Consider the following 12,389-nt stretch of genomic DNA (forward strand, 5'->3'; position numbering starts at 1 on the left):
TATATATATATATATATATATATATATATATATATATATATATATATAGTTCTATCTATAGTTATCACGTCACCCCCCCACCCTCTTGTCATAATTGTCAATTTTTACGTAAAAGACTATTTGACTTTAATTTAATCATTAATGGAACATTTTTTATCTGCACATTTTGCTTTTTTTTTTGCCCTGGTGTCACCCCCCTAAATGGTGTCAACCCGTGCGATCCGCACCCCCCGCCCTCGCTACGCCTCTGCATATCGCAAGTGTAAACGCAGTGTAATACATCTGCCCGAATTTACGCTCAGAGGGGATTATATACTTACGGAAATTGAATAAAGTTCTAGGCCTAATTATATTTGTTGAGTGATTTAAGAAGGTTTTGGTGTAATAGTTTTATTTCCAAGCGGTGGAAGACCAAGATATAGTTTGTAAAAATTTAGCGTTAGATGAACGACTTGCGGATTTTCTTTAGGTCATTTCTCTGGGGAGTTTGTCCACCGCTCTTTCTGTATATATATATATATATATAAATGTAAGCCCTGTAGTCTACGCCCACTCCAACACACAATAAAACAAACCATTCATATATATATATATATATAAATATACATACAACCATATATATATATATAAATTATATATATGTGCATACTATTTATAGTTTTTCTTCAGGGGAGGGGAAGAGGGGTCCCATTAGGTTAGATATACTTATTTTAAATAGGGTGTCGCCTGACCTAGCAGCGCCTCTGGGTCTAGGAATTCTATTGATATTTGAATGACAAGCTTTCTCTATGAGTGAGTCACTCAAAATTTTTATCAACTATAATATTAGTTTGATGACAACCATGGTATTTTTAGCTCATTGTCTCAGTTGTGCTTCAACTTTTTACAATGATCTCTTTTGTCCCCATGTCAGCTAGTTTTCTTGACTGTTTAAGAATATTAAGGAGGTTCTTCACATGACTTCAAAGCAAACACTTTTAGCTAGGCAAGTCTATATAAACTATATCACTTCATTTAAGTCAAAAGAACTGCTTTATTAATATTTATTATGCTAGCTAATTGATTGTAAATCACAGTAAAAAAACAAACAATTCAATGTACTTTGAATTTGGTAAACTGATATTTCAGTCAACAGCAAATATTTTAGTAACCACAGCATGCAAGTATCTGTCATAAGTAGAACATGTAATAAACACAGATCACCATACAAGATCATTGACTTTCACTTCTTTTCTTTTACACTATGTAACACCAATTTACATAATAAGGGAAATTGAGGAATTTAGCTGTGTAACTGATCTTAATCCGCATAGACAATTAACCACAACACAGCAATTAAAAGAACAAAACAAGATCATAGGAATTTAATACATGAGAGTTTATTAAATAATATAAACCCAAAATATTTTCACAGATTGTCTGAAAGTCTGTTGAAAACACAGGATACTCATCTAGCCTAGTCCAACACTCCACAATGTACTGACACTCCACAATGTCCTGACACTCCACAATGTCCTGACACTCCACAATGTACTGACACTCTCTACACCTGTCTGTATGTCCCGACACTCTATGATAACCTGATGGGAATAAATAAGGGAAACATTTCAGCAAGATAAAACAAAAGAAATATATTTTTTCCTGTGATTCTGCAGGACTAATAACATTAACTAGCATAATGAATTTACCTTCAAGCTACACATTCAGTCATCTTTGAATATATTATATTATGTATAAAATAATATATTTTTAACATAAGTAAATTGTATCCTAAAAGACTAAACTCCTACAGTGGGCAGTAAGTTAGAATACACCACTTACTAGTAATTACTTCCAAGTCAAGCCAAATCCATTGCAGTAAATGAATGATCTCCCATCTACTCCATGTGAGAGGTCAAGGGAAGACAACACATCTTTATGTACCCTCAGGCTGTTGGGCTGGTAATACAGAAGAAAACATGTAACTGTACTTACTAGCTGGTATGATTTGTTTTAGTGGGATGTAGCATGGTAATTGTGTGTTTATGTCTTTTGGTAAGTTGGTGGTGTAAGTGTTTATAGTTACCACAAATTCTTTTAGGGGAGGGGGTGAATGTGTTATGGTTCTATGTTATTTCAAGTACACCTTGGCAAGTAAGTTGTATTCAGTTTGTCCTCAGGAGTCAAATTGTTGTGAATTGTTGTCCCTTAACATGTACTGAGTTGTCCCCCTCAGATCAAATGCCTGTGAATAGTGTGAATGATTTGTAAAAAAAAAACATTGTAGACATGGTATGACCAGATTGTAGACTAAGGTTTGTGAACAGATTGTTAGGTAAATGCTGTCCTGTTCAAATTTACTGCATATTATATGTCTTGTTGCTGTCCGTCAAAACTTTGCTATAATAAGTTATTGTAAGTTTAAACATAAGTACTCCAATTTATTAATATTATGAAGATTTGTAACTTTCCTAAAATATGTATTAAAAACAAATTTAGGCCACAATAATTAATAATTGAAATATTCTTAATAATTATTACCATAAAATTACAATTCATAAAAATACAACACAGTATTCAATAAAGATCCTGTTAATAATAATAGTCTATACTTTAATATGTAGTATATTTTTTGTGTGCTGATCCCAGTTAGAATCTACATACCTAAGGTAACTTATTCTATTATTTGGAATACAGGAAGATGGTTTATCTATTGTCAAGTCCACACATTCTCTGCTGTAGAGGGGGTGGAAGCAGGCAATGTAACTGAAATAGCAATATAAACAGAAATATAAAAAGAAAGTGATATTTCAACGCCAAGGGTAAATCTTTCCTAGATATACTAAAACTATACTATCAACCCTCATCATATGTTATTGAAGATGACCCACGCCAGCGCATCTGCAGATAGTTTGTCAGAAGAATTTGGCTAAAAAGGAAAACTGATTCCATTACGCAGCTATTAATAGTATTTATTTTGAGCCAATTGTGCATCTATAAAAATAGGTCATTGCGATTCGCATCTTCTGCCAGCCAGACTAGTACTGGGAGAACTAAGCTTCTTCATCACAAGAGAAACATGATGTTGAAGTGCCTACAAACGACACACTGTCAACTTATGCCTTGGTTGACCTTAGCAATCTGGGTAACCTATTTAGTGAGCTAAGCTGCAATGTCTGCTTTGAAAAGCTTGTACTGTCGTGTGAGAAGAGAGCTGGCTCTGTGTTGATGCTACGGGTTGCATGCTCTAAATGTAAAATGCTTCATGCCAGCACTGCAACATCCAAGACACTATCAGAGAGCAAGCATTATGAGATCAACAGGCGGCTGGTAGCTTCATTTATGAATGTAGGAGTTGGATATGCTGGAATGAATGCTTTCTGCGAGGCCATGGGAATGGACTCCATGGAATGTAAGACATACACAGCCCATCTAAATGACCTTCATGCTAAAAACCTAGTGTTTGCAGAGAAGGTCAAGGCCGATGCCATTCACACTGAGAAAAAGAAGTATGGCTCAGGGGGTGCAGACACACTCGACCTGACTGTCAGCTTTGACGGTACATGGCATAAGAGAGGCCATACATCCAAGCATGGACTAGGAGTTGTAATAGAAACCACTACTGGATTAGCAGTTGATTTTCATGTGATGTCCACACACTGCCCGGTAAGAGTAATTATTAGGCATCCACTAGTTAAAATTATTTCCTAAAAAGACGTATGAACTGTTTTTGCTTACAGAGACCAAATTTTTTTTTTCAGCTGTGTTCTACAACAGGCCGCACTAAGAAGAGTGAAAGCCTTGCTCCCTACCAAGAGTGGTATGAAGATCATAAGGCAGACTGCAACATCAACCACATAGGATCCTCTGGTCTGATGGAAGCTGAAGCGGCCAAGACTATGTGGAAACGCTCCCAGGACAATGGCCTACGGTACACTAAATTTGTAAGTGACGGAGACTGCAAGACGTACAACGAGCTTCTGTCTCTGTCACCCTATGATGTGCCTATATCAAAAGAGGAGTGCACCAATCACGTGTCCAAGAGGTTAGGAGCAGCACTAAGAAACCTAGTGGCTGCAGAAGCAAAGAATGGCAGGACGATAGGTGGACGGAAAGCTGGAAGCCTAACACAAGTTAGTACCCTTTTCAAATATTGTCAGGATTTTCAATTTTATGTTCCTTGCTAAAGTGACAATTTATTTTGTAAACATATTTTAATTTTTAAAAATATTCCTCAATTTACGGGCACAGATGAACCTTCTCCAGAGGTATTACAAGAAGGCAGTAGCGAGTAAATGTTCAGATGTAGAAGAACTGAGGAAAAAAATCTTCATGAGCTTCTACCATGCAGCTTCCTCTGACGAAGTGCCCAACCATCATGACTGTCCCACAGGAGTTCAGTCTTGGTGCTTTTGGCAGAGAGCCATGGCTCTGGGGCAAACACCCCCTTCACACACAGGTAAAAGCAGCTGCTTTCTGTCAGAGGTTGTGGCTGAGAAGGTAAAGCCCATATATGAGAGGCTCACCTCTGACAGTTTGCTTGAACGCTGCTTATCTGGCATGACGCAGAATGCTAATGGAAGCATCCACGCAAAGATTTGGGCGAGGATACCAAAACACATCTTTGTGTCGAAAAAAAGAGTGGAAGTGGGCACAGCATTGTCAATTGCTGAATTCAATTCAGGGAGTGTCGGTCTCCACCAATTCCTTGAGAACATTGGCTGCAAAGTTGGCGGTGTAACTTTGAAGAAAGGAAAAAAACGAGACATTCTTCGGGTTAGCAAAGCTGAAAAGAAGGAGGGAATAGAGGCAAAGAGAAGAAGAAAGCAGATAGTAAATGCAAGGCTGATTGTAGAGCAGCAGTTTTTAATTCTGAGGGGGCTAAAAGCTATAGTGTGGAGTGTCATTGCTGAAATTTTTTTTTTAAACATTTATTTTCTAGGCTGCTTTGTTTTTTAATTATATTTTTTTTAAATTGGATTTTTTATCAATTTGTTGCATTGATTTGGCTATAGACATATTTGTATATAATAAAATATTTTGTCATTAAACTTTAATTTTGCCGTTTCTCCATTTTGTCATTTTTAAGGCAGTAGTGTCTTAGGAATGGATATAACTTAAGATGTGTCTGTCAGAATCACTTCAAATTTCCACAGTGTATTTCTATTATGTTTTTCTATTATGCCTTAGAACAATTTTGCTGATTTTAATATAACAAAAAAATTATTACCATAGAATGAAACATTCATGCCATGCAGACAGAATATCTATGAGCACCAGATTTGGCAGACACCACATGACTATATTGGTGATAAAACATCTAGCCAATTAATCATTGTTGATCAGAAAGGTAGAATCAATACATACTTTAACTATAATAATGTTATGCCCTGGAGCATAATTCTAATTGGCGGAAAAAAAAATTTTTTGGCAGAGAACACATCAGAAAGATTATGTTTTGTAGCTGTGAGGAGCAACCTTTAACACTTCTGAAATTGGGCCTCTAGGCAGGCTCTCCAATGATACCAAAAGTGGCATATCATGTTGAGCTATTCATTCAAATGAGAAGTCTTCTTTTAGAAGGCCATGGGCCAATTAAAACCTTTTGCAGCTTTCTGAAATTTAATAGTTTGTGAGTTACCAACTATTCTTTGTTAAGTGATTTAAAATTTTTAAAGTCAATAAACTATATATAAAGATATTTAAAAAAAATGTTTTTTCAGAAAAATATACTCTTTATGCTTTTTAGAAGCATTTGAGAAATTCAAACATTTCATGTATAGGGTTGAACATCCTGTTGAATTAGTTGATGATGACACTCAGTGTCCTGCTTGCTTTAATGTATGTAATTATTTTATTTTTTTATTTTTTTTAACTCGAGACTTTTGTGTTAACAGTCATTAGCTCTAACCACGCTGTCTCTGATTATTACTTATGACATTAGAAGATTAATTATTGATAATGAATAGGGTATTTATATCGCAGTGCCTATTTACATTTTAAAAACAATTACATATATAATAGATGTTATTAAGACTAACTATTAAAAACTTTTTTGATTAACTTTTTTTAGAAGAAATATTTGACTGTTGAAGAAAAGAAACAGCTCAATTCAGCAATTGAAAATGGAATGACAGCTAGAGATAAGGAATGGATAGGAAAGCTGGCAAGGGAAATCACCCTGGGTATAGGTGCGTCCAAGAAATTAGCAGTTATCGCTTCTCAACAGAAGGTCGGGGACCAACCATTCAAATCACAACTTCTATTATAACAGACAAGGCGAGTGCATGTGTACACGCTGTAGTCCCAAGCTATTATAAAGTTATGTAAAATCTATATGTATAATAAAAATTTTTAATTAAGGCAACACATACACAAACCCTAACCCTGGGTTATCGTGTTGTTTTTAAAATAGGTGAGTCTTTCTTTGACAAGTACCACCATTTTTACTATGACAACTATTTTACAAGTGTCAAGTTAGCTGAGGACTTGCTTCAGAGAGACACTTACTCGTGTGCGACCATTAGACCCTCGCAAAAAGGTTGGCCTAAGGAATTTAAAAATCTTAAGCTAAAAAAATCAACTGAAACTGGAGTCCGGTTTCGATAGATTGGAAACCTAGTTGCTTGCTTTTTCAATGATAAGAGGCCAGTGCAGGTTTTATCAACAAATGCACAACCTATTATGTCAACAACACAGCGAAACACTGCTGGTGGACGTGTGGATATGCAGATACCTACACCAGTATACACATACAACAAGGGTATGGGTGGTGTAGATCTACATGATCAACTGTGTGTTATCCCATTGGCAGGAGAAGCAGGAGGTCTCTAGTGTGGTTTTTGCTTCAGGTTGCCACAATAAACTCTTACATCTTCCTGCCGCTTGAGTGTCCAGCTACATTGTTGTGAGTACTACTGAGTACTCATAGAAGGATTTAAACCGTGTTTGATTATGGAGACAGTAGTAGGGATAACATTTACACATAGGGTTCTGAGATTACATAGCAGCACAAGTGGTAAAATTAGATTAAGTGGTGCAAGTAGTGTAGGACTAGAGAAACCTGTGTGACTTATAAGTTGTGTAAAGGCAGGATTACTACTCACACTTATGTATGTTCTTTTGAATGTTGTCTGTAACCAAGGAGCATTGAAATGTAAATTTGCTGATATTTGTCTTTTCGACTGGTATTAGTTGTAACACATATGGTTACCAGCCAAGGGGGGATAAGTAATAAAGTTGTAATTCATTGGGTTGTGGCCCCAGTGGGACCTTTGGCGCCCAACGTGGGGCTTGACCTTGAGAGGTAGGCATGGAGCTACAGGCAAGTGCGTAGCGGCCCGTGATGGTGGAGGTGTGTGCTCCAGCACACAGCAAACTAAACGAGTTCACCGGCCTACCACTCAATAGGGGAGGGGAGTTTCCCGGACTGGGAAAACCAAGTGCAAAGTTTGCTGCGGAACACCAGCGTTCCCAACCAGTTGCCAGCTAATATATGTCCTATCATCCAAGTTGTTGCTAAACACATTTTTAGCTCTAAAATACAAGATAGTGAGCTTCCATGTAAAGAAACATCAGTATAGCTGATGAAGGCCACATACTGGCAAAAAAGTATATTGGTCAACGTTTAGAAGTTATTTCATATTTTATTTTTTGTTTTCAGACCCAAGACAGCATCTGATGTAGACGGTGGGCCTCAGTTCACCTTCCCAAATTCCGACCTGCTAAGAAACCTGGAATTCATCTTAGTCAAACTGGAGACATGTTAACTAAAAGTGCTGCTAGGGAATTCTTGAGCCCTGTGTCCTTTATCAAGCTGTACTTCACAGTGGATCTGGTGAAGACAATTGTTATGTACACCAATAATTATGAAGCACACTGTGGACCAACAAGACCCTTTGTCTTCAAAGGGTGGTAAAATGTAAGTATTGATGGGTTTTATTCTTTTTTAGGTTTACTGATGTACATGTCCATAGTTCAAGCTCCAAGTGTAGCAAAATTTTGGTGCACATTGTCTATTTACCGTAGCTTATGGGCTCATAGATTCATGACGAAAAAGAGATTCACACAAATTACATCCTATTTAAATGTTTCAAACTGTGAGACAGAAAACCCAGATGTCAAGCTTAGTAAAGTAAGGTTTTTGTATGAATACATTCATAGAAAATGTCAGGCACTTTATCAGCCAAACCAACAACATTTGTCTATTGATGAAAGAATTGTAAGAAATAAGGGTAGATGTGATGGTGTAGATTAAACGTAGATTGCAGGTTAGGTTTGACGACACACGTGACGAGACTAAACGGGTCATGGTAGGGGCGAAGAGGGGAGATGTGCTGAGTCATTGTTAATGCAAGCGGGTTATTCCCCCTCTCACCTGAATCGGGACTGACCGTGGCCGAATAGGAGCTCAGGTGCTCAGCTTACAGATAAAGTAACACCTGCTACACCTACCACCACACAAACACCACCTAGTAATGGAGGAAGAAATATATTTAAGTATTTCACAGTTTAATAAGAAGAGAAGAGTATTTTCCCCCACCACAGTAGATACACTTTACGCAAGTATATTGGTGATAAGCCAACTGAATGGGGGAATGAAACTATGGGTGTTAGCTGAATCTATTACTGGCTACACTTCTGAAGTTTATTTAGGTAAGCAAGACACCACACAATATACTTTCACCTTTGGCTTAGCTTATGATGTAGTAATGCGATTGTTAAAGTCAGTTATGCATCAGGGTTATCTCATTTTTTAACAACTTTTATACTAGTGTTAAAACTATTGAAAGATCTTTTTAATGTGGAAGTTGTGCTTGTGGCACAATTTTAAAACATAGAAAAGGTTTTCCTATTGCTCTAGAAGATGTGAAGCCTTTTGAAAAAGTTTCAAAAAGAGGTTTAGGGAAGGTGAAATTGTACCAGTTCAGTGGCGTGATAATAAAACTGTAATGTCTAGTTTTATGACAGCTAATGGTTAGGTAAACAAGATTAAAGGTTGAAGGTATTTTTACACAGTTGTCAGTTGATCAACCACATTCAGGAATATAATTCACAGATGGGAGGGGTAGATAAGAGTGACCAATTAATCAGTAAATATAATTTTCTAAGAAACTGGCAAAAACATATATCGGTGAACGGGCCGGCTGCGACAATTTCGGTTTACATAAAGATGGGACAAGCCGTAAAAGGAAAAAAAATACTTGAGACAAGATTTCTCTTAAACACAGGAGAGTGCACTAAACATGTGTTGAAGATATTAAGCACAGCACTCAGGAACTTGGGGACATGAGTCCAAGAGTGGCAGGACATTAGCTGGGCGTAAAACAAGAAGCCCCACACAAGTGAGTGCAATTCAAAAATGTGAGATTGTATTTCCATGTCCCTCCTGTGAGGAGCATTGTGGTTTTGATTTAACTGAAAATAATTGTGGATTGTCATGCAAAGTTTCCTTTTCTTGTATAAAATGTAAGGAAACATTTACTTTAAACAGTTCTAATGAGAATATTAACTTAAGATTTCAGTTATCAATGTACTCAATAGGTTGCCACTATGAGCAAGTTAAGAAATTATTAGGTAAAATAAATATGCAGCAATCATTTTAAAAGTAGGATACATAGTGCTACAGCAATAGCTGCTAAAATTGTACAAAAAGAAGCAGCATCAGAGCTTAGAAGTTCTCAATTGTCTGAAGGTGTCACAGTATCTTGTGATGGCACTTGGCAGAGACGCGGCTTTGTATCTAAAAATGGAGTATCCACTGTCTTGTCTGTCAATCCTAAAGGTCCTCCTAAAGTTATTGATACTTTTACAAGTAGCAACTACTGTGATAAGTGTCCCAAGAGCAAGAAGAAGCTTTCCCCTGAACAGTTCTTGATATGGAAAGAAAAGCATGCAGAAGAGTGTGAGCAAAATTATGTTGGAACAGCAGAAGCGATGGAACCGCAAGGAATTCTTAAAATATTTCAACGGTCACAGGAAAAGTATGGATTAAATTATGTAGGTTATCTAGGGGATGGTGATTCCAAAAGTTATAAAACTGTTGCTGATGCAGAACCAGAAATTTATACAGGTAAAAGTATCACTAAGTGTGAATGTTCCGGACATGTCCAAAAGCGGATGGGGCGCAGGTTGATGAACAAGGTAAGTGAATGCAAAGGAAACTATAAAGAGAATGGAAAGCAATATAAAGGTATAGGAGGAGCAGGCAGGCTTACACAATCAGCAATTAAGAGAATACAGGGTCATTATGGTGGTGCTATTAGAAAAAATGCAGGTAATATTGTTGCAATGAAAAAGGCTGTATGGGCTATTTGGAAACATAGGACAGGTGTACATGATGATTGTGGACAGTGGTGTACTGGACAAAAGGACTTAGATAAAGCTAATAAGAGTAAGCTACCAAAATTTGTAACAGATGAAATTAAACCAGTATTTGAGATCCTATCATCCAATGCATTATTAGAGAAGTGTTTGCACGGCGGTACACAGAATGTGAATGAATCTTTTCACAATTTAATTTGGAAGAGGTGTCCAAAGACAGTCTTTGTAGGAAAAAAGAGGTTGGAAATAGCTGTTCATGATGCTACTATTGTTTATAATCAAGGGGAGTTGGGTCGCAGAGAAGTTTTTAAACTTTCAGGCTTAGATTGTGGTTTTTATGCCGAGGCGTCATTTCGAGCTTCGGATAAAAAGAGAATTATGTCTTCATTAAGTGTCCAACAAAACAAGAATAGTATGTCCAAGAGCACAAAAACTAGAGTAACTAATGCAGATGATCACATAGATGATATATATTTATATATATACCTGGGGGCTTTTAGGTTCAATTTAGTAATTAGAATTTGTCAAACATTTCAGTTTTTCTTAATTTTCTTAAAATATGAATTTTTAATAAATTTTTGGCACAAATGTCAAGATTATTCAAAAACTAAGCTTTAGCTATGAAACTTTCAGACATTGTTCACCTCCCAAGTGTGCACCAAACATGCTCTTTTATTCAGTTTGCTATTTGAGTTTAAAAGTTATGACTTGTGAACTTGTCCCTACCCCTACTACTTTTTTGAAAATGGGTAAAAATTCATAAAAAAGAAGGTTTTATTGGTTTTAAATAATTATAATTCAGATTGTGTATTTTAAGTAAAGCTTTAATCATAATTCTGGAAAAAATTGCATGTTTTATGGTCAAAATGGGCTAAAATCACACAAAAAGTTACTCTAAGTAATGTCAAGATGATTTAAGTTTTTCAAGAATAAAGAATAAATTGATTTACTAAAAACATGCTTTGAGAGTTAACTGAACAACAAAATTGCTGGTACAATTTACAATCAGCATTGCATAACTGTCAGGAGATTTTAGTATATTGCATTAGATGTTATGTTCTAATATTTGTATGAGCCAGTGTTATTTCAATTTCAAGAGATGGCTCTTGAAGATAAATGCAACTTTTCTCTGAAATATTCAGGAGATATGAAGGTATATTGCAACAGAGATGTTATGTTCTAAAATGTGTATAAACCAGAGTTATTTCCCTTTCAAGACATGACTTGAAATAAATGCAATTTCTCTCTGAAATATTCAGGAGATTAAATATATTGCAACAGGAAACATTTCCTCTGTTGATCCAACAAGTTATTTGATTTTAACCCTGTTGTCATTGCTAGCAAATTTCTTAGAAATTGTGATACATATATTACACTGGGTCCAATTAGTTATTGTTTGTTTGCCTAACGACCTAATGCAACTTCTCTCTGACATTCAGTCAACAGGTAACTCTTACTAGCAAATCTTGCTAAATTTGGGAAAGGTTAAATGCCATAGGATTCATGAAACTGAAAAGAAATGCAAAGACTTTAAAACATGTCATTTGACTGGAATCCAAAATGTATGACAAACTACCGGCTGACATCATGACAAGGAATAATCTTTTAGACTAAGAAAAGGCCACAACAGGTGACAAGAACTATTTCAAAGACTATAAAGACAGTGGTGTTAGTTTCTCAAAATTCAGAAGTTTAATAGCCGGAATGGAGTTTCAGACAACAATGATAATTAATAGTATTAATAGTTCACTGTACAATAGATTTGTATATTTTCCATATAGGGAGCTTTCATTACTTTAAACCTTCATAAAAGCTTTTATATTATATAATATTACATAGATGAGACTTAAACTGATATCAAAGAAAGATATCTGCACAAAGGGAAGGGTAGACCAAAAGGCCTTCCCAAAACATATAATAGAAACAACAAGATCTTTGTAAAGTTATAACATCTAAGAAAGGAAGGAAATTTCATGTGGTCACAGGTTAGTATTTAACTATCAGTACATGCTAGATCTAGATAGTACATTTGAAATACTAATGAATTAGCTTTATCAAAAGGTAGATGTTGGAGTCAAGGTTGATGG

The sequence above is a fragment of the Physella acuta genome, unplaced genomic scaffold (assembly GCF_028476545.2).
Source record: "Physella acuta isolate Inbredline_101_S28 unplaced genomic scaffold, ASM2847654v3 ptg001720l, whole genome shotgun sequence".
Classification (NCBI taxonomy): Eukaryota; Metazoa; Mollusca; class Gastropoda; family Physidae; genus Physella; species Physella acuta.